This window comes from Herpailurus yagouaroundi, unplaced genomic scaffold (assembly GCF_014898765.1).
Source record: "Herpailurus yagouaroundi ecotype Mexico unplaced genomic scaffold, PumYag 162, whole genome shotgun sequence".
NCBI classification, from domain to species: domain Eukaryota; kingdom Metazoa; phylum Chordata; class Mammalia; order Carnivora; family Felidae; genus Herpailurus; species Herpailurus yagouaroundi.
In genome coordinates, this window is record NW_024412403.1 from 49,371,515 (window position 1) to 49,397,568 (window position 26,054).

At 37.7% G+C, this 26,054-nt stretch overlaps 1 protein-coding gene across 42 annotated transcripts in view; it reads right to left on the reverse strand.

Annotated features, from left to right (window-relative positions):
* The window catches only part of ABI3BP (ABI family member 3 binding protein), a 266,973-nt gene that overhangs the window by 240,132 nt on the left and 787 nt on the right, over positions 1–26,054 (reverse strand). The gene's annotated exons all lie outside the window — the stretch shown is intronic.

Consider the following 26,054-nt stretch of genomic DNA (forward strand, 5'->3'; position numbering starts at 1 on the left):
TCTCTTCTCTTCTCTTCTCTTCTCTTCTCTTCTCTTCTCTTCTCTTCTCTCTTTCCTGTTGATTTGTTTTATTTTTAATGAGAAAGAACTTGAGACATTTAAATCATTTTAAAAGAATAACAGTTGGCAGCAAGCCTCCACACTGTTGGTCCTGGGGCAGGGCATGGGGAGAAGAAATTTCTACAGGCAAAAATTTAGCATCCTTCTATCTCCAGTTTCAACACATTTATCCTAACTTCTGGTTTCTGCCAGCCTTTCCACACTCACAGTTTGTGCCAGCCTGCTTTGTCAAAGCTCCGGCTGGTTAACCATCACACTGAAAGAGATCTGAAGAGCTAATTTCTATTTAGGTGAAAAAGAATTGAAGTGTTTCTTATCTCATGGTTAATATTCATGTCAGTAAGGGGAACTTTCAAATTGCATTATCTAAGTTCTAATAGTGTAAGTGAAATAATTAGAGATAATCTGGGGGTGGAGGCTTCTAACTGGTCATTTACAGCTTCTTTCCCACATCTACTTCCTCTTCCATACATAACCAACCTGTTTCAATAGAAGTAGAAAACCAAACCTCGGATATCTAAAGCAGCAGAATCATGAGTCTAAGGTAAATCCACATAAGGAGCCATGACCCTAACTCATTTTAAGTCCCATCAAACTCTCCTGCTTCAAGGCCTAAGAGTATTCAGAAACCTTAATGGATATTGTGATAAAATTCTGGGTAGTTCAAACCATTAAGTGCTCTAATTTCTTTAAATAGCAGGGTTCATGAAAGAAATACAACTCTACAGTTTTAGCAAATATCCTTCAAAATGGCCCATTATTACTGGACCAGAGAACATTCTAGGCAAGTTGCTATAGTAATGGCATGAACATACAGAAAGCCTTTAATCTTTGAATGAAATAAAGCAAAAAAAGCAGAGAAAGTACTCAATTTACCATCAGAACAATGATAAAGTCATTCTCTGAGTTTAAAACTGAGTTTCTATGTCATTAATTTATATATATATTGAGTGATTTCTGTGTGCCAGGCCTTATTCTGGGTGCTGTCCAGAATGGAATCGTGATGTGTTAGTGATGGAAGAGCCTTAGAGATCTAACAGGTGAAGCCAATGGAGGCTAAGATCAGTGACATGACTCTGCCAAAACACCAGAGGTGGGAATAAAACAAAGTCCCTGTCCTCCTCTCCTCAATGTCCTCAATTTTTCATTCTAAATTATCTTTACAAATGGTAAATGCTACCATTATTGTAGAAGTCTGAAATGCATGAATGTGTGCATCTGTTATGTCATGAAGGGAGGACTTCACCCAAGGCCAGTGATCAGCCAAAAAAAGTCCATGTACCAAGTCTAGTTTTGTGACTAGCTTAGTTTTCCTTCTAATTTAATACTAAAAGAGCTACATCAAAAAAGCAGGATCAACTTTATAAGCCTGAGAATGCTTCTGTTCTCCAACCTTAAGTGATCACATTGGACTCACAACACTAATTTTTTCCATCATGCACAGCTGTTATCACAAATGGAGAACCATGACTTCATGTGTATACTATGAGTACAAGCAAGAGATCTGTTATCAATAAACCCAGTCTCTCTAACTTCATCATCTAGAAAACTGGGCAAGATGTCTATCCAACAGCATAGTTTTGCCAACTTCTTTCTGGTGAAGTGAAGCAAATAAGGCAACATTGTCTCTTAATTTCATGCTCTAAAGGGCAAACTGTAGCCCATGGACAAGATCCAGTCTGCCACCTGTTTTTATAAAAACAGCAGAGTTTAGTATGAGAGATAATATATAGCTCACAAAGTCTAAAGTGTTTATTATCTGGTCTTTCCCTGAAAAGTTTGCTGATCCGTGTTCTAAAGTGAAATAATTAAATAACAACAGAATTTTAGGCAGATTCTTCTTTATCACAAGGTTGGATTACAGATAAAAAGTTGGGGGGCACCTGGGTGGCTCAGTCGGTTGAGCGTCCGACTTCAGCTCAGGTCACAATCTCACGGTTCGTGGTTCGAGCCCCGCGTCAGGCTCTGGGCTGTGGCTCAGAGCCTGGAGCCTGCTTCCGATTCTGTGTCTCCCTCTCTCTCTGCCCCTCCCCCATTCATGCTCTGTCTCTCTCTGTCTCAAAAATAAATAAACATTAAAAAAAATTTTTTTAAATGTTGGTAACTTGTTAATACAGTTTCTTACTTAGTTAAATGTATGAAACTACAATACGGATTAAGCTATAGGACTTTATGAATGGAAAGATTCAAATATACCTCTCTTAACACTTCATGTATAGAAAAGATTGGTCTGAGAATGCTGTTCTTCTTTCAAGACATAAAATATTATTTTAGATGTCAGGCTTGATGGCTTTGTATTCATGATTGCCTCCCTGTAAAACCATATTCTAAGTCTTTGTATCCCCCTCTCCCCACCATCATGAGCACAAGGTTTTGCACTAAGGAACTCAAATGTTGTTGCATGTGCAGTGAATTTTAAAGTTCTAGAATTTGTAAGGATTTTTTTTTTCATAATACTAAAGATTACTCAGGTATGGAAAAGTTACTTTAGAAGACCTAGTTTTGTTCTTGACTAGTAGTATTATCATGGTTAAACCTAGGAACTATGTTCCATGTTCCATGAGAAAACCCCGATTTTCTCATCTGTGAAAGGAAGGGCTTGAACTGTATACCCTCTGGGGTTTTGGGTTCTGAATTCTATGACTAATAGAGGCAAATCCCATTTGATTCCCATCAATTTCAAGGGAGAGATTAAGTTATTGTGTTGGAATTTTGTTAAATTAAATATTACTTGAAGTTAATTCTGCCTCAGATATGTTGGGTTTCTTAACCTCTAGGAGCACCAATATGACAAAGGACAATTTATCCTGTGAATATGCAATAAAAATAATCCATTCCAATTATATGGTGATGCACCTATGTCTCTATGCAATTTTCCGATTTCAATCATTGCAAAAGCAGTTCAATAACGTGGAATGGTTACAACTAGCTTGACATTTAAATTTTATTTATATCATCCTAGGAATAAAAATGTCTCAGTGAACATTTAATAAGGTAAAATTTTAATCCGCAGTTAGCCAATAGTGTTCAGTTTAGCCTAGTATTCATAAAAAATATACATTTACACACATGAAAAACACCTGTAGTTATCGAGGCTAGTAGTCATATAACCTTTTGAAATCTACTAAAATGAATGAGATTTGAAAGAAGCTAGGTATCAGATGGTCAGGGCTAGTATTGAATGAGGGTTCAGTTGTAGTGGAGGATATGAGCAAAGACTGCCATGGGTGAGCTCAGCAAGTTCTAACAGGGCAATCTGGCCATACTTGATCTAGATTCTTGATATGATAGAAGATACTTCCAGTCTATTATTCTATTTATATAATGTGCAGCTTTGAATCACAGATTCCTATTTAAAAAACAAATCCTGAATGGGCTATTTCAGGATCTTAAATTTGCTGCTTTAAAAGAAATATAGATTATCCTTTGTGAGTTTCTCCTGCAGCCATGGGCTTCATGCATAATTCCCTTTGAGATTTGCTGAGCTTTTTAAAACACAGAGGAGGAGTAATCTATTTATTCTCAGTTCACCAGCAGAGTCACTCGTGCCTCATGTTATGCAGATCCAGTGCTTGACACAAAGGGTGGGGAGAGACAGACATAGCCTCAGTGATGCAAATCATGAAGCAAGAAAGTCATAGACCAGAGTGAAAGCCAAGCTGCCCACACATGCAGCCACAATGAGCCACAAAGGCAATTCCCAAAGTTCTCTTACTTGTAGAATGCACCACCCTGAATCTTAGAGATAGAAATGACTTTTAACGTTGAAGAACATACTCTTCATTTTAAAGCTGAGATAACTGAGGCCAAGGTTAGGTGACTAATGTAGGGCTCTAGAGCTAACCAGTGGCACTACCAGAATTGAAACCCTCCTGACTACCCATCAGCCCCATATCATACTCTGCATGCTGCCCCATGCAGAGAGAGCAAGATCCAAGTACCAAAGAGACAGGTACACCAAATAAATATGGCCAGCAGCAGGTCCTTGACTCTGGATTTTATTATAAACTTTAAAAAATTCTCCAGCAATCACAATATGGAATAAAGACTGTACTCAAAACATCAGCTTGTCCCAAGAATGTACATTTGAAAAGAAACGCAGAGAAACTCTAGGATCTTCAAATCTCAAGGCATAGCTCAAAACAGACAAAAAAGCAAATCTATGTCATTAAGAATGAAAAAAAAAATGCTTTTTTGAAAAAGAAGAATGGATTTTGCTGGAATAGAGTCAGGGTGGAGTAGGAAGTGTCCACATATTAGGGTGTTAACTCATTTTTGTAAACCACTTGCCAAAAGTCAAAGGAAATCCCCAATAATGTCAGCAAAGGAAATATTTTTTTTAAATGCATCTTTTTTTAAGTACTTTTCTCCCTGCTTATGTAAAGTTAGTCTCAAACAAAAAACTGTAACACAAATAATCTTCAAATTATTATTAAATGGTCTTTGTTTACAAACTTCATATTACATAAGGAGTTACTGCATTTCTTTCAATAGAGCCCTCCCATGGGGTTATTCTGACAAGTACAGATCTAGCCAAATCATGTCCATTTCTCTAAAGTCTTGCTGCAGCCTGAATTCCCTTACAACCACACGCCTGGATGGCCAACAGCCTCTGTAGCTGTTTAGATCTCTGTTATAAAAAAGGCAAAGGGCACTGTTAGCCATACCTATTCTCCAACAGTGCTTAGGCTATCAAAGGCAATTAATAAATATTTCTTGAATGAATTCTTACTGATTTGAAGCAGAAATTAGGCTTCTTATTCCATAACAATGCTCAGTGGGAAAATCAGAAACATCAATTTGGCTTTGACGTGTGTTGGTTTTTGCTGGTGTCCAAAGTGGAATGTCTAGTTGGATATCTAGGGAAGTAGTCATACTTCCTTCCAAAGCGAATCCACTAAAAAATATGACCAAGTTCATGAAGCCCAACTCAGGTATCCACTTGCAGAGTAGTATTACATTTAGAGATACGTGGACCCAGATTGTGATTTCAGGTCTTACGATGCCTATCTCAAATGTTTAAAAGAACCTAAGAAGTTGGAGTCCAGCAACTTATATTAAATTTACTTTTTCTCCCCTACTCTAGAGAGAGTCCCCAGACTTTCACATGACTAGACCTCTCTCATCTGTGCCATCCAGGTACTGTTACATGGCCCTTATTATTTCCTTCTCCTCAGGGCTGAGGGCTCCTGGGCTCCTGGCTTGTTATCTCACCCTCCTGGAGCAGTGTCTTTCAGCTATTTGTGCTGAAAGCTTTCTTCTGTACTTGCAGCATTGTTCTCCCCCTCCGCAGCAAGTGGGGGAGGTGACAATACAAGTGGGCAAGGGAGACTTGGAGAGCTGTGAAGCCCCTCCTGTTAGTAAGTAAGTAATTCTCCATCTTGGTACCCAAACAAAATAACTGAGAGATGGCCCATCATGGGTGTTCATGTCACTGCTCCATGCCAAGAGTTTTTCTTTTGAATCCTAATTAAAAGTGAATTACTCCAAGGAGATCATCAAGCAAGGAGAGCTTAAAGCTTCTTTCTTAATAACTATAAGTGCTTCAAGAAATTTTGGTGGTTGCTGATACAATTTTGTGCGTTAAATATATAGCTTTCTCCCAATATGCCTGCAAAGTTCCCTACAAACACTGTATTACAGTCAGGACTTTCTACAGTGAACATTATTACTTGGTGCCTTTTCCAGGACTCGTTGAACATGTAAACAGAATAGGTTGCCACTTATCTGACATGATTTGAGAGACATAAGGAGGGCTCCTAAGCTTTAAAAAATTCTTCCCTTGAAATCCAAGTTGGTGGAAATCTTCTCATTAAAGAAGCTTTATTAGAGAAGCATTGAAGCTTTATTCACAGAAGCATCTTTAGATAAAAGGCAAATATTTCACAGAAATAAGACATTTAGCTGCTGCCGACCATCAATATCTTATTATTAATGAGAATATAAGATTATTTTCAAAAAGTAGGCTAGCAGGAATGGGGCAGTGACTAGAGAAATTTTGACAGATGGGAAAGTCTGGAGCTGAAAGCATTGCAAAGAGAAGGCAAGTCTGGAGTGGGGTAGTAGAAGTCTTTAGGTATTGACCTCCAGAGAGAACACCAAGAATGTGGGTGGGCCCCAAAGGCATGTTGATGCTTACCACACGTTCTGAATTTTCCCCCCAGTATCAAAACTGCCTTACACTGGATTGTATCACACAACAAAAATGGAAATAACTGACAAGTACAGAGCTTGATAAATGGTAGAAGTTTAACAGATGTTGATGGAAATTGAATTTCATTCATCTGCTTATCAAGGTGTTTTTCTTTGTCCCAACAAAACCACAAGCTTTTTTTTTAATGAATGGATCAAGAATAAGGTCTTTAAAAATAGATTTTTTAAGTGGAAATTAAAACAGAAAAGAGGTGTGAGGGTTCTTGCCAGTCAAATCAACTAGCACTTTGTCAGCAAAGGAATCATAGAAATGTGGGCTGAGAAGGGCGTGCCTTCCAAAAAAGGGGTAGAAAGGAGAGCAACTGGGAATGGAATTCATCCCCTCAAGCACCAGATTTCCACAAAAACATTTATGCAATCTGGTAATTTCACCTCAATAGCTTAATGCATCCATGTTTTTAGAGTTTCCTTGATATAACAAAGCTAGCATTGCCATTAAAACATCTGTATTATATTTTAGAAAATGAAACTTACACCATAGAAATTAAAGTAAGTAAAATCAAATTTTGATGTGAAAAAAAATCTATCTGTCCCAAAAGGAATCCACAAACAAACAAACAAAAAAACTGGTCACTGCAAGTATTTATAAAGCACCTTTGAGTTGTGAAAACTACCCTCTGGACCAAGAAGACAAATGATTGATGACCACTTAGTTTAAAAGGGATCCTACAAGGCAGCTGCAAATGTGCACAAAAGCAATCAGGTTCCAACAAGTCTTCACCCACCTTAAAGGAATCAAACAATGGAGTAATTATTTTTGCCAGTCAAGGCTCTTCAACATGATGTTATCTTCATATGTTAATGCATATTTTTAAGTTCCATTAGGCCCTATGGTTTCATAACATGTTTATGGTGCTTGAGGCCCAGTGAGATACTTAAGTATTAAGCTTTTCTTTCTTTCCTAATAAACGCTAGATTTCTTAGGCCCTGGCTGGAGAAAACACTCATGCTCAACCATAATGAACAGCACTGCCACGTCCTTTCACTTAAACATATACGTGATCCGCCCTATGGAACAGAATCAGAGAATAGAGTCAATCAATCTTTATTAGCAGACTCTGTGATTTTTCCCTACTCACTAAAATTTATTTGTAACCCCAAAATCAATACTTGCAGCATTTTTGTGGTCTTTCGTGGACATGCATAGAGAGTCAAAAAAATTTGAGCTACCTGATGTGCATATTTCCAGCTGAGTTTGAACAGGGCAACACTCTGCCTCCTTATTTCAGCTCTCAGACTGTAAAGAAACATCCTTTGCGCAGTCTGTTTAGTGCCTTTTTTGTGCTTTTTGCTGGTGGTTTCACTGTTTAAAATGGCCTCCAAGTGTAGTGAAGCAATGTGGCGGGGTCGTATGTGTAAGAAGGCTGTGTTGTGCCTCACAGAGTAAAATAGAGAAGTTCTGTTCAGGCATGATCGGTGGTGCTGCTGACTTGAGTTCAATGTTAATGAATCAACAACATATATTAAATAAGTTGTTTTTAAGTAGAAACATATGAAAAAGAAGGTTATATATTGATTGGTTAACAAAAATGTGATCAGAGACTCAACAGAAACCTAACCCTGTGTTTCCCCTATAAGTAATAGTTCAATATTTGCTAACAAGGTGTTTGCAACAACTTTATGGAACATGGCTACTCTGAGCAATGAGAACCACTGTATTGTGTTCCATGGCTTATGGTGAGAAAAATAAGATCCAGGGAGACTAAGTTATTTCCTTTAATGTCACCCATCCAGTTAGAGCAGGGTAAAGACTATAATTGAGGTGTTTTGTTTCCATGTCCAGTGGATTATTTTTCTGCCTAATACCCTCTTTCTCCAATCACACCTTGGTTGTGGATAAAGAGAAGGCTTTCTTTTCCACATTGCATGGGATGCCCAGGTTTACTCAGCATTCTCCTTTCCAGAGGACTCTCTTTCGAAGTGTGTCTTTTAAATTTGAAAAACAGCTGAAATTGAGTCTTAAAGCAGAAAGTGGGAAAACTACATGACAGTTCAACCTAGGTGGTGTAATTTTAATGTTTGAGTTATGATGATTTATGAATAGAAGATATGGGGAGGGAAGGAGATAAGATCAAACTTCACTGAATGTTCCCTCTTGGCCAGGCAAATGTAGCCAATTCCCATATCTTACCTTACCTAATAAGAAATCTGTGGGTTCAGCAAATTTATTTACCTATTATCTTTTAGAAAAGATGGTGGTTTCTAAGAAAATTGATCTCCTATCTGTTTAAAGAAAGATACCTAACAAGTGTGAACAAATCTCTAAGGGGTAGAGGTATAATTCAAAACTTATCTGACTCATTCCTATTAGAGCAGCTAAAATTTAAGAAGAAAAAAAACAAAAAAAATGGCAACACCAAGTTATGGGAAGGATATGAAACAACTGAAATCATCATGGTTTGCTATAAAAAGTGCTATAGCTACTTTGAAAATGGTTTGGCATTTCTAATAAAGCTAAACATATACGGAATATATGACAAAGAAATTCTACCCTTATGTATTTAACCAAGAGAAATAAAATTATATGTTCACACAAAGACCTGTAAGCAAGTTTTTATAGCAGTTTTATTCATAATTGCCCCAAACTAGAAACGACCCAGAAGTCCATCAGTTGGTGAGTAAACAAACAGCGGTACAGGAGCACCTGGGTGGCTCAGTTGACTAAGCCTCTGACTCTTGATCTTGGCTCAGGTCATGATCTCACAGTGCATGAGTTCGAGCCCCACATTGGGCTCTGTGCTGACAGCATGGAGCCTGCTTAGGATTCTGTCACTCCCTGTCTCTGCTCCTCCCCCCCCTTGAATGCTTTCTCTCTCTCTCTCTCTCAAAATACATAAATAAACTTAAAAAAAAATAGTGATGCAGCCATATAGTGGAATCCTCTCAACCAATAAAAGGAACTACTAATACCTGCAACAACATGGTTGTATCACAAAAGCACTATGCTAGGTGAAAAAATCCAGACAAAAAGCCTACATAATATATGCTTCTCTTATAGGACATTCTGAAAAGGGCAAAACTATAGACAGAAATCAGATCAGTGTTTTATAAGAGGCTAGGAGTAGGGGGAAGAAATTGACTACAAAGGAGCATGATGGAATTTTCTGGGGTGATGAAAATGCTATATATCTTCACTGAAATTGACAAAATAAAAACGTTTATCAGGTTGGATGAAACAAGGGTAGACAAAGAGAAAATAGAGACATTTTTCATAGTGTTTAAATTTTGAAGGAAAGATGAAAGTTGCCTACACTCCAGATTTTTTAAAAAAAAATTTTAACGTTTTATTTTTTTTGAGAGAGAGAGAGAGAGAGAGACAGAGTATGAATGGGGGAGGGGCAGAAAGAGAGGGAGACACAGAATCTGAAGCAAGCTCCAGGCTCAAAGCTGCCAGCACAGAGCTGGTCGTGGGGCTCAAACTTGAAAACCGTGAGATCATGACCTGAACTGAAGTTGGACACTCAACCGACTGAGCCACTCAGGTGCCCCTAGATTATTTTCTTATTACAGAGAGAGAGCATGCAAGCAGCGGAGAGGGGAAGAGGGAGAGGGAGAAAGAATCCTAAGCAAGCTCCATGTTCAGTGCAGAGTCCAACACAGGGCTCAATCCCACCACCGTGAGATCATGATCTGAGCCAAAATCAGAAGTTGGATGCCCAACTGACTGAACCACCCAGATGCCCCATCTATCCTCTAGATTAAGCTATAACCACAGATGAATATTTTCTAATTAGCTAAAGTAACATTAAAATGAGTCACATTTAGATTCAGGGTGCAGGATGGAACAAAAGGTATTCCAAGAGAAAGGTACCCTGAAAAATCAGACCTGCCCATGATGGTGTTTGAGATTCTCTCTCTAAGATACAACAGGTGAGTTGTTTGCAGTCTATGTAAACTATTTCTCCTGTTTGATAAGAACTTAGTTACTTTTAATATGTTGATCTGAAGATTATTTAATAATTAGATATATTAATAACAGTGCAGGAAATTTCTTAAAGAATATAGTTATAATCATGTTATTTTAGAAAAAAGAGAAAGATGCTAAGAAAGTCAAAACTTTTACATTTGAATGTAGATAAAAATATTTAATCACTGTAAGTTGCTTCCCTGTTTTGTTATATTGCAATAAAACACTGAAGCAAGATAACAAAATGGAACCTAAAAGCAATATACTCCCACTTTTAATGAATGAGTCCAAGGAGAAAAGTCACTTAGGAGTGAGTACCACTGCTGCCTTGGAGGAGAAGAGCCAGTGAGGATGAAGGAGTCCTTCACTTCCCAGGATGGAGTGGAAAAAGGATTCTAAAACAGCTGATCTCTAGTCACAGTTGTGACTCTTCTAGTGGCATGTTGCCTGTTTGGATGATGGTTTCAGATTTGTCCCAATGTTTTGGCTTTCCCTGACTTTTTTTCTTTGCCATAGCATCCCTCATGAGTAGAGTCCACTTTAAAAGCCTGAATGTTTTGCTTAATAGTTTCCTTCATTGACAATGGATGAAGGAGTGGTAGGAAATGAGCTGCTAAAACAGCTCTTCCTTGGCAACTAGGATAAGACACTCTGGGAAGGTCAAGTCCATGGAGCCTTGAACCTGCATGAAAACAAGAGGCCACAGGGAGCCTTGTAATTCTTTGAATGATGATACATATTGGTGAAAAAAACTTGGGATCTAGACTGGAATTTGGTTTGGGAAGAGGGGCTAAGCAGGAAGACTCCTTATCCCTTGTGACCTATATCATCCAAGAGACACAGATATTGACTAGCCAAGGAACAGGCCAACTGGATAGAAATTGCTTACCCAGTTTTATGTTTTGTTACATGCTTTGTTAATAAGGTCTTAGCAACTGATGATAAGTGTCTGTGATTCTTCTTTGTAATCATTTTATAAACAATGGTATTTTTGAAGGAAGTAAATGAGTTCAGCTTAAGCACTAGGCACAGTCATTAATGAAGCATACTATAAGTCAGATATAGCTTGAGCATTTGTTACATTGTAGTATCGTGTTTAGTTCATCTATTTCTTTTGCTAGGGTATAAACTCCACAGGAACAGTAACCGTTATTCTTCTTTATATCCTTATTCCTCCTATTATAGCACTGGGTGCTGATAAATGTTTTTTCTATAAGAGATAAGAAATTTCACAAATGCTTACCATGGAGTTATAATTACATGAAGAATGCTATGACATAAACTTTAGCATGAGGTCAAAGCTAAGACCAAAGGCCAAGGAGATAAGACCTTGGCCCTATCCAAGTTTGTCCCAGGAAGCCCATTTGTTCCTCAGGGGAATTCAGGGATGTAGGTCAGCTACAGGGTGGATCTTAATTTGCTTCTCTTTAAGCTGTCTTGGGCACAGGTCGACTCTCTTAAATGACAGCAGGACCAATACAGACTCACCCTTGGCCTTAGGCCAGTCCTGAAATGGCTTCCGGAATGAAAGCCAAGTCCATCTATTAAGGCCTCAAAAGACCAGATCTTTAAACTGCTCTAAACTAACAAACATTTTCTATGATTACTTTAGAAGGATATTCGTTCACATATTGTTTCCAATCATTCTTTGGTCAGCATTTATGCCCAGTTGTTTTGTAATGGATCCAAAATTATCCTCCAGAATTTATTTCCAGTTATCTTTTGCCTGTAGGCAAAATTACATTTCCAAAATTATGTGCCAATAAATAAAATTATCTGTATTTTTCATTCTATTTTTATTCCACTTAAATCATCCTTTAAATTACAATAAAAAGTCACTCCCTAAGTTAATTACCTATTGTTGTATAATAAATTAATCCAAAGCCTAGAGGCTTAAGCAATAAGCATTTATTATCCACACAGTTGCTATGGATCAAGAAGAAACTTGGAAACAGGTTGGCTAGGTAGTTATAATTCAGAATCTCTCATGAGATGCAGTCAAGATATTGACCAGAGTTTTAATCATCTGAAGGTTTGACTGGGGCTGGAGGATGCATTCCAAGATGGTACATTCATATGGTTAGCAAATTAGTGCTGGCTATGAGGAGGAAGTCTCAGTTCCTTACCGCGTGGACCTCTCCACAAGACTTCTCCAGACTGAGTGATCCCTAAGAAAGAACAAGGTGTGAACTGCAATGTCTTTTATTACCTAGCCTTAGAAGTCACACATCTTTGCTTCACTTTTTCTCTGTGCTGATGGAACACAGGCCAGCCATGATTCAGTATGTGAGGGGACTCTACAAAGACATGCATACCAGGAGGTGGGGATTCATGGTGAGGTGAAGTGGTGAGGATCATTGAGGGTTATTTGAATACTATATGTCCATATTTAACTTTTTTGCACCACAACAAAACCAGTTGCATAAAATAAACTGTGTTCCTATCTTAGTTGTGAAGTTTGAGATTTTTCATGGACCATCTCAGAGCCCTTTCTTTATATTCTATGCACATAGTAGTAATCCTTCCAGCCACTCATTTGATACATCCTAATTCTAACTCAGTAAAAGGCATCTGTCTAGACATATAGTTCTTAACTTTCACTGGCTTTTAGACTTCTTTGAGGATCTCAATGTCCAAGGATCAATACCCTCCAAAATGTATATACCCATAAGTACACTACTTTACATACAACTTCAAGAGTTTTATGGACTCCCAGAGCTAAGAAAAGAAACTCAAACCTGAAAGCTACATACACAGTGTTTTTAACTATCTGCCAAATATAAATGCCACAGCTAATGTTCAATAACAAGGGCTGGCTAATCATCTATGTAAGTCAAAATAACAAAGCACTTTTATGTGAAGTATCAAATTCATCTTTAGTTTCACAACTGTATTATTCTTGATTGACCTGGTAAACTGTTCATACTTTATGGTGGGATTTCTTAAGTTTGGGTTACACTTAACAGATGCTTCAGGCTAATATTAAGCATTAACTTTAATGTACATATACACAAGAGAATGACTCTCACTAATATGTCATAATGTCACCAAAAACTGTCCAGCCCTGGTTTTAAACATTACTCACTACCAAACAAGGTTACATTAATGGTGAATGCTGCTCAGAACTCCAGCCAGGTATGGGAAAAGGTGGTTTCTAGGTATAAAAGCAGACAGAAGTTCATCACAAGAACTAGAGCCCTTACTATCCCAAACTATAATTTTTTGCAGACATGTATCATATACTGAACAATGCAAACCACAGGTTCTTCAAGTTTATAGAACTGTAGTAAGCTAGCTAAGTTCCTCTTAACCAATTTCTTCAAATTAGTGTCTCAGAGCTTGGTGCTGTTTATATAAAAAGATGAGTATTATTTCTCTCTACACAGTTAATCTCAGCAGAATCAGCAGTGATAGTTGCTAAAAGCAGACCTACTAAATCAGAATCTGGTATGAGTTTAGTAAGGGGTAGGGGGCATGAAGGGTGGCATTGGGGAAGGTAGTCCATGCACACTAACAGATTCACTAAGTCAGTGGTTTGCAAAAATGTGGTCCCAGGGCCAGCAGCACCAGCAGCACCTGGAAACTTGTGAGAAATGCAGATTTTCTGGGCCACTTGGTCTCTGAGTTTCTGATCCACTGAGTCAGGAGCTCAGGGGATGACATCCAGCACTTTGAGTTTTAATAGGCCCTCTAGATGATTCTGATGCTCACTCGACCTTGAACACCACTGCACTTAAGGATTCCTTGCTCCTCAATATAATCTGAGATTTATTATCTCCAGGTTTGCTGAACAGTTATGTCTCAATAAAACAAAATTCACACGTTTCTTTTTCTATTTCCATCTTCTACAACCAGGGCCTGTGGATGGATGTAGGATGCAAGTCCTCAAAGGAGGAAGGATAGGTGGGAGAGAGACTAGTTTTAATACAGATTAATGGAGGTACATGTTCCTCCCCTTAAAAAAAAGAAAAAAGGAAGAAACAAACACTCCCACAAAATAAGAAAGAGCCTAGAAAGAAATATCCCTAAAAAGATCTTGACTGTGCTAATGCTTATCCTTTAATGTCTTTTAAATTATTTAATAATATAATTTTCAGGAAGTTTGTTTAGTGTTAATGTCTGTGGTCCCTTTGTGGCCTATGAACCTCTGGCTATGAAAAGGAGTGTTTGAAATGGACATTTCTGGGACACCACAAGAACCTTTCAGATGACATGTGAGCATGGGTTATGACGACTTTGGAAAACAGTACAGTCAATACGTGTTGTCTTAATTTTCTGACATAAGTGAAAACAGATGCTTGGAATGAATGGCCGATTAAGAACAAGTGTTATATAATGCAATTCAGCTGACAAGTTTAGGGGATTATAAAACTAAATTGCCTTCTTTGTAAAGAGCAGAGAAAGGCACCTGAAAGTATTTGAAAAAGCATTGGCATGTTGATGAAATATTGTGAAAGTGAGATTTCTTGCCAAGAGTATATGGAGAAGGAATTTTGACTAACCAGGACTATGAAGGATTGTTACCTCTTTAAGTGATTCAAGAATATTTTTAATTAGTCTTTCTAGTGATTGAGTTGTAATATCAACATTTAAACTTTGAGTTACTATTTCCAAAACAAGGTAATAAAAATAATCACTTGTTCCAGTGAAAGACTGTAAAGACTTTTTAACTAGATTGTTCCACATAAGAGCAAAACGCTACACCAGAGTAATACCAGCATGTTGATCAATCAAAAACCAGTGGTGCATCATGCCAAGTTTAACCCATTTCTAGGCCTTTCATCTATTTCATATTTATTGGTTTTCAATTTGTAGCTCAAGGAGAACCAGCACAATAATGCAGCATGGCACACGTGTGTAAGCACACACCCTTGAATCTGGAAACCTAATTTTACATACATATTTTTTTCACTAGTCATTATTACTGTAGGTCATCGTTGAAAAAGTCTAAAATCCAGTAGAACATATAAAGTTTCCATGGCAGAGATGGTGGATGTCTTCCAAGCACAAGGGTAAAAACTTGAAAAAGACATGAAAGCGAAAAAGAGGAGGCTGTAAAGAGTGAGAGAAAAATTTGAAAGTCATCTGTTGAGTATAGCAAAGCAAAGGGGGAGCCAGAGAAACAGAGATCAAAGAGGGAGACTGGCACATTGAAATTGTATTAATGGTATTAAATGCCTGCTACTGTGATCCAGTGGCCAATTCAAGGATCACATTTCATAGGGGACACTTAACCCAGGAACTCAGTTTCGTGGAAACATTGGTTACCAATGAAATGGAGAGAAACATGGCATTTGAACTTAAGATCCAACTCAATGAGCCCCTGAAAAACAGCAAAGTTTTGTGCAAGTTCTTCAAAATATCAAACTCCAGCAACTACAATGGAACAAAAATTCAGAATAAATAGAAAAGTGACCTTACAAAATACCACTGTGCTATCTGGCTTTTATCAGGCTTATGTTGTTGCCATAATTCAAGGGATGTAATAACTTATGCCATGTTCAAAACCATTTAACAATGAACTGTGGTGTTAATATACAGTTATATTTTGTTCAATCTGATATGGACAGAGCTTATCAGATGAATGTAAATTTGTGCTTCTTGCAAACTTGCTGATTTTAAGATAACTAAGTGGGAAACCATGATATTTTCAGTCAAGTGGAACATTTAGCATGACATAGAAATACCCACTGCTGACTTGAAAAAATTATGAAGTGTGCATTTTTTTCCAAAGGGGTGATTCCTGATGTATCTGAACAGATAAGGAGTCAGTTGTGAGGTGAAAATGAGGGGCCAAAGTGGCCTGCAGAAGAGACTGAGGGTGGAAGCCCGTAGAATGTTCTGAGGACTCCTCTGGTGTTGACAGAAGGGAGAAAGAGGAAAGGAGGGAAGTAGGAGGAAAAGAGGGGAGAGAAGGAGGATAAAAGGAAAGGAATATCAGGAACAAAAAGAGAGGGCAAGAAAAAAAGTCTCAGCAGGTGGCTGATCAGACCAACACAGTACCTGAGAGTTGGCTAGACAGTCAGTAGCAGACATCCAGGGGGAGTTCAAGTCACATAGAACTGAATCCCAAGGGTATGTAGAGATACAATTGACCAAGGACCACAACTTGTGCTCCCAAATCTTTCACAATAACTTAAATCTGCTCTGAGCACGACCTTCCAACCTCCTGCAGAGAACTGGACAAAGGAACAGAAGCAGGATGCTGATGGCAAGATTTATGCTTAAAAATCCACAGTGCTGTGGTTCTTCTACTCAGTCTCTGTGTCACTGTGAGGCCAACCCACTAGAAGCCCAGGCTCAGGAAACTGATTTCCAGCAATGGAGCACTCTTGTAGCTCAGCATATTTTCAGGAAGGGTCCAGGAGACTAGAGCATCTAGGAGATCTTCTAGACCTCTAGCTGCCATGGCAGGTAGAGAATTTTCAAAAATGCATCTGGTCTTTACATACCCTCTTATTTAGTTTAAGAAAGTTACTAACAAAAAAATCCGTTAAAGTCACCCTACTATTATTTATTAGTGGAAGCTAAAAAGAGAACTGTTATTTTTATGATTCCCTTTTTTCAGGGAAGCAGATCTGATTTCAGTGAGGTCAGGTCACTTGCTCAGACTCACATTCACTCCTGCACTTTGCCCACTGGCCCCCATGGCTATTTTCCAATATTGACCATTTCAATGCACGATGAAACTACAGACTAAACCTCAAAGGAAGAACATGGCCAGTGCCATTGTCCCTCCAATTCTGGGAAAAATATGAGTAATTAGGTAATTATTCTGTGACAATAGCATCATTGGGGTGTTTCAAGAGGCTGAGCCAGCAGAGGGAAGGAGGGGTTCTTCTTCCAATCATCTGATCCCTTGTCCTACACGTACTAGCTGGAGAGGCTTTAACTCCATCTGGGAAAGTGAAAGGAGAAGCAGCCTCTGTCATGTATCCCCTGCTGGCATATCTGTAACAGGGCTGAATTCCAGAGTTCTCTGCCAGCATGACTTTGGCAGCTGCCCCAAACTCCTCCTTCTGCTGCTCTCAGAAAAGGAAGGCCTGTTAGGTCTTGCACGCCCACACACACGTGCGCACAGTGGACTCTCAGCAGGGCCCTTGGAGAACCAGAATGTTTTCTTATCAGTTAACAGAATGGAAAAAAATCAACGAATGGCATTTAAGGAAAAAGGAAATCTGAAACTCCGTTTGGGCATCTTGTCAGAAGCAAAGTATCCCAAGCTTTGTTACCAAGGGTCTATTCTCCACTCAAAGAGGAGAGACCTTTCCTTTTATTGGAAATTCAGTGATTACATTTTAAAGATGTTTCAGATTATAAGCCATCCTATGGGCTCACAAATTATCCTTAACATAAAACAGAAAGATGGTAAGCTGGAATGTATGTGGTAAATGTGCACAATTAAAGGAACCATGTCCAAAGGTGATCTTTATATAACTTGGACCTTCTGAATAGGGAAATTCACTGAACATTTGCTTAACTCCTATATTTTGCATTAGCTGGGATTATAGGGTACTTTGTTTTTCTTAATATATTACATTATCTTTTTCTTCTTTATGTGTATCACTTAAAGCTAGTGCATGGCAACACAGTGGAATAGCTTAACTCCTAAAAATTTTGTATGTTAACTAAGGATAAAGAATTAAGACACCAACAGCTTCATCTAAAAGAAAATTACATTTCTGTGGCCAAATAGTTTTAAATACAACTTTCTCAAATTCCTTGAAGGCAGGAAATGTCCTACTCATCTTTATAATCCTACTATTGCTTTTTTTTAATGATAATTAAATGACAGAATAAATAAATTTAAGTTCAGTCCTGAAAAACACAATCAGCCATAGTTTCTCAGATCTAGCTTCTGATATTTTGTGAAAGTAGGATTAGCACTTATGTTCTAACACCAAAAGCAAATGTTAATCTCAATTTTAAACATTTCCTTATTCTATGTAGTCTGATAAGGGAGCCTCAAAAATTTTCCAAATAAGGCCTTAAAATTCTAGAACAAAGCAGAAAAAAAATCATCTTTGAATTGATTTTAAAACTTAAATAGCAAAATAGTTTGTTTCCAACTTTTAAATTTTACTCTGCATACATCTAGAAAGATTTATCAAGCACTTACACATACAAATTTTCAAAACTGTAAATCAGTAGTTCTCAACTCTGATCATACTGGAACCACCTGAGAAAATTTTAAAACTATCCCACCCCAGACCAATCAAATTATAACTGAGTAGGGAAGCAGAATAGTACTGATACTTTTTAAAACTCTCTAGTTACTCTAATGGGCAGTGAGGGTTACAGCTATCAGAATAGATGTAATAGTATTTGTACTCAGAGCTAAACTTACTTTAAAAGAAAACATTGAATTGTTATATCATCCATGAAGCTTGAACTGGACCTCAACTTTATGCAAAATTAATTTCTAACCTGACTAGCAGGTGCTTGGAGTAGGTTGAGTTGATCTGGTTTTCTAATGCATAGACTTTAGTAGTACACTCTGTGACTAGAGAACAATAATGAGCCTTCTATGAAGGTATCACATCTTCTACTTCCTTTTCAAGATTCCTCAGGGAGGAACATTAGCTGACTTCATAGCTTGCTACACCAAAAGAGCCTAAAAACTTCAGGCTAGCTTTAAGGCTCCTAAATTTCTATCAAAATCACTAGGAATACAAGTCAGGATTTTGTTAGATCAGGGAAACTTACAACACACTCTAAAATTCTCACTGTGAAAGGTTCTTGGTAGAGACCCAAACTAACATGAGCAGCAAGCAGAGTAAGCCCTGATTCAGCCTTCCTGTCCACAGGACTTCAGCAAAGTATACTGAGACCAGGAGGTTTACCCTTCTTACCATGGACCTCTTAGGCCTTTAGGACAATCCCAACACAAGAAGAGACTGTGGGATAGAGAAAAAAGCCACACAGGGTATTCTAGTATTAAACATTCTATGAGGTTCTGGATACCATGTTAAGAATATATCCTATGTACAACCTAAATTGTGTGTTTTGATTCCTAGAACATATGGAAGAATTGTTTTATTAACAGCAAAAAGGATCAGAAAAAGCTCCTTTTGTTCATCCAGTTGTCTCCATCACATGCACCAACACAAATACACTTCCTTCCTCCAAACACAAACTTAACTCAACTTTATAACAACTCCTCCATTCACTGATGTTTCAGAAGCACATTTTATGGGAACTGTGTCATCAACTCAATAGGGGTTAGTTTCTTAATATTTGTACACTTTGTTAAAGAAAATTTTTGCTCTGTCTTATGTTTTCTCTTTTTGGGTGAGAGATGGTGACATCTAAGTCTTAAAATGAAAATCAGGGTTTCTATTTGGGGAGAGTTTACTTTCCATATCCCTCTACATGGGATTGACCACATTTGATGTGCCACAGAGGAAATCAGCAAAGGAATCTAGGCATTGACTGGATTCTTGCACACATAAAATTGTGCCCTAAATATATACCTTAAGTCTTTGCACTCTTAACATGTTTATCTCAATTCTCAGGAATTTCCTAGAATTGACCCTAACCATGGAGGGAGACAAATTGGCAGTTTGCCTAATGGGGACCTTCCACTAAAGGCTGAATTCTATGGAAAGTAGATTGGTGTTAATACTCAAACCAGTATATTCTCTGGAGTTAGATCTGCTATATTCATAGTTCCAATATATCATTTACTAGCTGTATGATTCTAGTAGCCATTGACCATTTTGTAGTGGGTAGGCTCTAAGATAACTCCCAATACCCCTATCTCCTGATATTAACTCCCTTGTATAATCACCTTATGTGACAGGGCCTGTGAGTTGTTTCTAACCAATAGAATGTGAAAAAGGTCATAGGCTTTCACTTCCATGATTAGGCTGCATAAAATTAAAATTTTTATCTTTCCTGCAAATTAATCTGGGTTTGGACACTTTGATGAAGCAAGGAGACATAACAGAAATGCTCATGTGGCAAAGAATTGAGGTGACCTCTGGTCAATTGCCAGCATTCCTCAAGGAACTGAATTCTACCAACAACCACAAAAACTTGGAAGTGGACCTTTCCCCAGTCAAGCCTTCAGATGAGACCCTATCCCTGCCCAACTCTCTGTTGCAACCTGTGAAAGACAGTGAAGAGAGGCCCCAAATAAGACAGACTCAGTCTTGTAACCCACAGCAATTTTGAAATAATAAATATGTGTTGTTTTAAGCTGATGATTTTGTGGCCATTTGTTGTACATCAATAGTTAACAAAAAAACTAGGGGTGCCTGGGTGGCTCAGTCAGTTGAGCGTCCAAAGTTCACTCAGGTCATGATCTCACGGTTCATGAGTTCCAGCACTGTGTCTCTCTCTCAAAATAAATAAACATAAAAAAATATTTTAAATAGGTAACTAGCAAAGTCTTCAGGCTTAGTTCCTCATCTGTGAAATATGAAAAATAATAACATATCTTCATAGGTGTGAGGATAAAATGAGATAATTTATGCTAAACACAGCATTAAACATCATGCCTGCTATGCAGTAATATGGTTAATTGTTTTCATATTTTTAAATGTCATTTTAACAGAATGTATGTAGTGAAACCATTCATATTCTATTTATAACATGTTCCTTCTTTAGCTGATACTATTTATTTTTACATTTTTATTTTACTATTATAATATCTGTCACTTTAGATTATTCTATTTTTTAATTTTACATTTATTCTTAGATCACTTTTATAAGTTCATATATTACGTACAACATTCTCTCTTATACCTACTTTTACAATGGCAAGCAAGAAACAAGCAAAAGGAAAATCTTTCTGAAGATAGTGACCCAGATATAACAGTGGGTCTCATCCCCTGAATGATCCTCTCTTTATTAGATACCTCGCTTTTGTCTTAAAGAAACCTTCTGCCAACTCACATTTAACCGACAAAAACATTTTAGCTGTCTTTTCTATGAGACAGTGTAGATAAAGTTTCTTATTCTCAATTGTTTCCCTGTGAAAGAGAGAGGCTGAAATTCCTTACCATTCCATATCTCATAGTCTGATATAGTAGTCTATAAAACTGAAAAAAAGTAGCAAATATATAGTTAACACAGGAGAACTTAATTTTTAAACCTTAGGTTTTATACATGATAGTCTTAGCACCAAAAAATTATATTTAATCAATTCCTAATATAGGGTTATTTTATAACAAGGATTGGATCTCATTTTTACCTAATACATGTTCAATAAACACAAACAAATCAATAAAACTGCCAAGAAACTTTGGAGCTGACAAAGATACTAAAATAATTCTCCCATAGTTTTCAAACTTTTTTGTTTCCTTTTAGCAGAGGAGCCATATTTTTCCAATATACTCTTATACAGTGACACCAGTACATAAATATAGATCAACTTATTAAAAGCAGAATCCTACCCAGTAGGTTTCTTTTGCACTCCCCATTAATATCCCCCCAACTTCCCTGCCCTACGATGGAAGAGATCTTCTCCAGCCCCTTGCAAATATTAATCACCTTTTAGAGAAATGGACTGGGTCATTGGAGTGACACATGAAATTTTGTCAAAGTAAGATTGGGAGGTATCCAGGGAAAGTGAGAGCCAGACCCCAGGTGAATGTCTGGAAAAGTTTACAGAGCAAAACATAGGAGTCCTCCACTCCAAAGACAAGCTTCTATTTCCTCTTTGTAATCAATCTTGGGGAGTCAATGAGTCTTGGACAAATAGAGACAAGGAAGACACAGTTGCATCCTATGTGGACTTCCCAGTTCCAGCTTCTTCTCTGAGTACTTTAACACCAGCTGAGCACTGGCACCTGGGGGTTTCCTAGGGTCTGGCCATGCAGCTTCCTCTGCTGCCAAGGCCCCTCAACTCCCAGCCATCCTCTTCCTTGCACCAACTTGTATTTGTCTTCCAGGCCTCTACTTAAGTACTTTATCCTCTCCTAATTCTTGATCCCTTCTGGCTGGGGTGGGTCCTCTGGCTGTTCTCAAAGCTCCATGTGCTTTACCTAAAGTGGAGGATAATCTCACTCTATTGTAATTATCCCTTTATATCCCGGTCCCCTCCGTTACCTGGTCAGCTCCTTAAAGACAGGTGCCATGCTGTGTGTTCCTAGCCTCAGTGCTCTGCATACACATGGAATATAATTTGTTACTTAAATAGATTAGTATATCTTCACATAAAGCAGGGAACTGATATTACATGGAAATTAAGGATATATATATTCTTTTGCCACTTTCTGTCTGTGTGACTTTGGGCAAATCGCTTAAATGCTCTGGGCACAATTTTATGCTCTGTAAAATAGGAATAGTAAAATACCTGCTATATAGGGGAGCTTTGAGAATTGAGATTTTCCACATTAAAAATATTTAGCCTTAAATTACCACAGGCAATATAAGCTCAAAAAATGTTACCTATAAGTTATTAATAACTGTGACAGTTATTGTTATTTTTACCATCTGCCCCTGTTTTATGCCCTTGGAATCAGTGATTTCTATCTACTATGTCAGGTAAGAACCTGAGGCAAAGAGCCAGCTGCCTCTTCCCTCTGCTACATGCCAAGAGTCGCACCCAAGAGCCTTATGCCTTCAGGCTATCTGATTACACTAGTATCTTGGATGTTCCTCTGTGATTTTCCTCACACGTGCCTCAGGACTGATAGAGTTCTCTAGAAATAGTAGGCTTTGCCTCCTGGCAGATTACAATCTTCCATACACAGGAGTTTCTGCAGAGAGCTCCCATTATAAGCTTTCGTTGGCTCCCTTCACAACATATTGTTCTCTGTGGTTTTTATCCTAGCCTGGTATGCAGCAGGGGAAGAAAAGGTCTGTGGTGCCAAGAATAAAGATTCCAAGAGGTAGCTGGAGCACAGGGGCTTTCAGAGGTGTCAAATAATGTGGTGATTCTTCTCAGGGTCTGTATGTTACGGTTTAATTCTCTTCCTGAAAAACAAGCTCAAGGGATCTCTCCAGGAAGCTCTGTAAGGCCTTACCAATCCCCAGAGAAAGCTGATCCTAGGGCAAAGGTGCAGCTTTCCATAAAGAACAGCAATGTTTGACCTTGACAATCAAACATCCATTGGGGTTGGCCATGGTCAGCCTAGAGCACAGGAGAGGTTTTCTCTCATTGTCTGTAGAGCAACACTTAACTCTCTTGCCCCACCTTTCTGCCAAAAACATGCCACCTAAATTTACTGCCCTCCAAGAATTTGTCTGACAGTTTGGGCACAAGATCACAAATTATGGTATACCTATTTTTTAAAATATTGATCCACTTTTCTATGACCATTTAACATGATATCTCGTCTCATTTAATCCTAAAACACTATGAGATAGTTACCATTATTCCCCTTTTACAGATGACAAAACCGGGCTTAGCAAAGGCAAACGATTTGCCAAAACACATACTCATTAAGTTGTAGAGAGAAGAGATCCATTAATAATAGTCTTTAACTTTAAGCTTTTGAAAAATAAGAAGGATTCTTCCAATATCGTATTTTCTGTAACCAAGTATGTGGTTACATACTTGTATGCATACTAAGTATACAAATAGGTATAAGACAAGGAACAAATGTATCTTATTTTAAAAATAATTTCTTTTTCCTATAAATTCCCAACTATACATATCTATATATACATATCTATATATAGATATGTATATATAGATATATATATACATAAATATACATATATACACACACATATATATATATCACTTATATATAGAAAGATATATATATACATATATATAATGTGTGTGTGTGTATGTGTATATACAGAGGATACGTTCTTGGGAAAACGTGAATATTAAGATAATGGTTATGATATTTACAGGAAAAAAAATTTATTCAAGTGAAGGGTAGCATTCACACACACTGCACAATGTAACTCCTAAGGTTTGGAGCAGAGAAGCCTGCTTACCAGGCAGGAAACAGGGTAGAACATGCCTTTCAAGTCAGAAGTCCAGGATCCAGTCCTGGTCCTGTTACGGATGGGGGAAAGTCACAAACCCTCCCACCTTTGAGTGTTTTCATTTGTAAAGTAAATAATTAAGCTAGGGCAGTGGCTCCCAAATATTGACCTTTGATGAAATTTTCCTTAGTTTATGGTGAAAAGAGAAAAATAAAAACAACACACTTATTTGTATAAATTTCATTTATTTTATAAATCTGTTAAAATGGTTGCTTTTATGAACACTGGGGATTTTGGTTCCTCTTGGAAATCCTCAAGTATGTCTTCTATAATGGAACCTTGATGTTAAAAATATATATGTATTTTTACTGGCCCATCAATTTAAAGGTCTGGGAACCACTCAATTAACCATTAATGTCCTCTCTAGCTTCAAAACTCTATCCTCTTCTTAAATCACAAATGACATATAACTAGCTCTAAAGTAGGAAGGAAGAAAAGAAAACCTTTTTATCCCCACCTTGTTCTTGTTTAGCTCAGCATTTCCCCAAATGTGTCCTGTGTGAGACAAGCCCCTATCAAGATATCATAGCTATTTCACTAGAAAAATGGACTCTTTTTTAGTCAAATGAGTTTGAGAAACAATGGGTTAAAGATGTTGGGCAGGCTCCTTTACCGAGTAATTTTCAGAATGGGTGAAATGCTCACATCTGTTGTGACTCCCCAAAAGAAGACAAAGCGGGAAGGCTCCTTAAGTTATTGGTGGAGAGCAGATGCCTGCCCAACCCCCCTTTTGAGGACGATACACCTATTTCTGAACACAGTTTGAGAAAAGTGACTTCACCTAACCGAAAGTTCCTCAGTGGCTTTTATGATAAGCAAAGAAACAAGGAGATGTGCCAGTTATTTTGTAAGAAAATTATTTTTAACAATTTCTCAACAATTACCAACACTACAGATATTTCTTAAAATTACAAAGGAAACCTGGATAAAAATTCTTCAGATTAAAGTGCAAGGAAGAGACAAAAGTCTTGTGGCCTTTTAGGGCAACATTTCTTTTTTTTTTTTTTTTTTTAACTATAACAAATAAAGGAAAACTGTGTCAAGAGATTTGTATCCAGTGATTGCAACATGATAATTAAAGCATTTGGAATTTGCCGAAGTCTGCAGTAACAAAATTATGGCTATCATCCCTACACAGTGAATAGGAGATAAAATAAAACCATCTGTAGGTATTGAGCCTGAGAAAACCCCAGACTTCTCTCAAATGATGTGTCCTTGTTAAATATTTCAGCAGGAAGAACAATTCATTCTAAATACTTCTGCCTCAAGATTGATGTACTTAAATGTTTTTACAATGATCAAGGAACAACATTCTTGATAGAAGCAAAAGATCTAACAGTATGTGTTTTTATTTTTATTTTTTTAGTTTTGCATAATTATCTATCTGTTCAGAGTTAAGAAGGTTTACTTAGCCTTTTTTATTGCTTTTTACATCACCCTGTGAAATATCAACGGCCCAACCCTTCAGCCTTCACATTCTGGATTCAAGTTTCACTTACCACACTGAAGAGAGAACAGTTTTCACTTGGGACAGGATGATTTGGGAACACACTACCCAGAGGGAGGACCTGGGAGGGATCTTTTGGACATTCTGACACTAACACCCTCTCTCTCTGACCCTAGGTTTTGGACAAGACATTACCCCCAATATTTTCCGTCATAACCGTATAGTAAGTTCCAGCCTGTTTTTCATAGTCCTGCTGACTACAACAGTCTGCAGCCATAAAAAGCCTTCCCTGACCTAGAGTTGGCTGAGAAAGCGCCTCTGCAAAGGAACAAAAAAAGTACATGCAAAGTCTACGTTCAAAGATAGGAGAGAGGCAAGCTCTTCTTTTGGTGCTGATGGGCTCAAAAGATTGTTTTTAGGGTCTAAATTTAGAAATTTCCATTTTCTTTTGATGGCATTTATAAACAAAATACC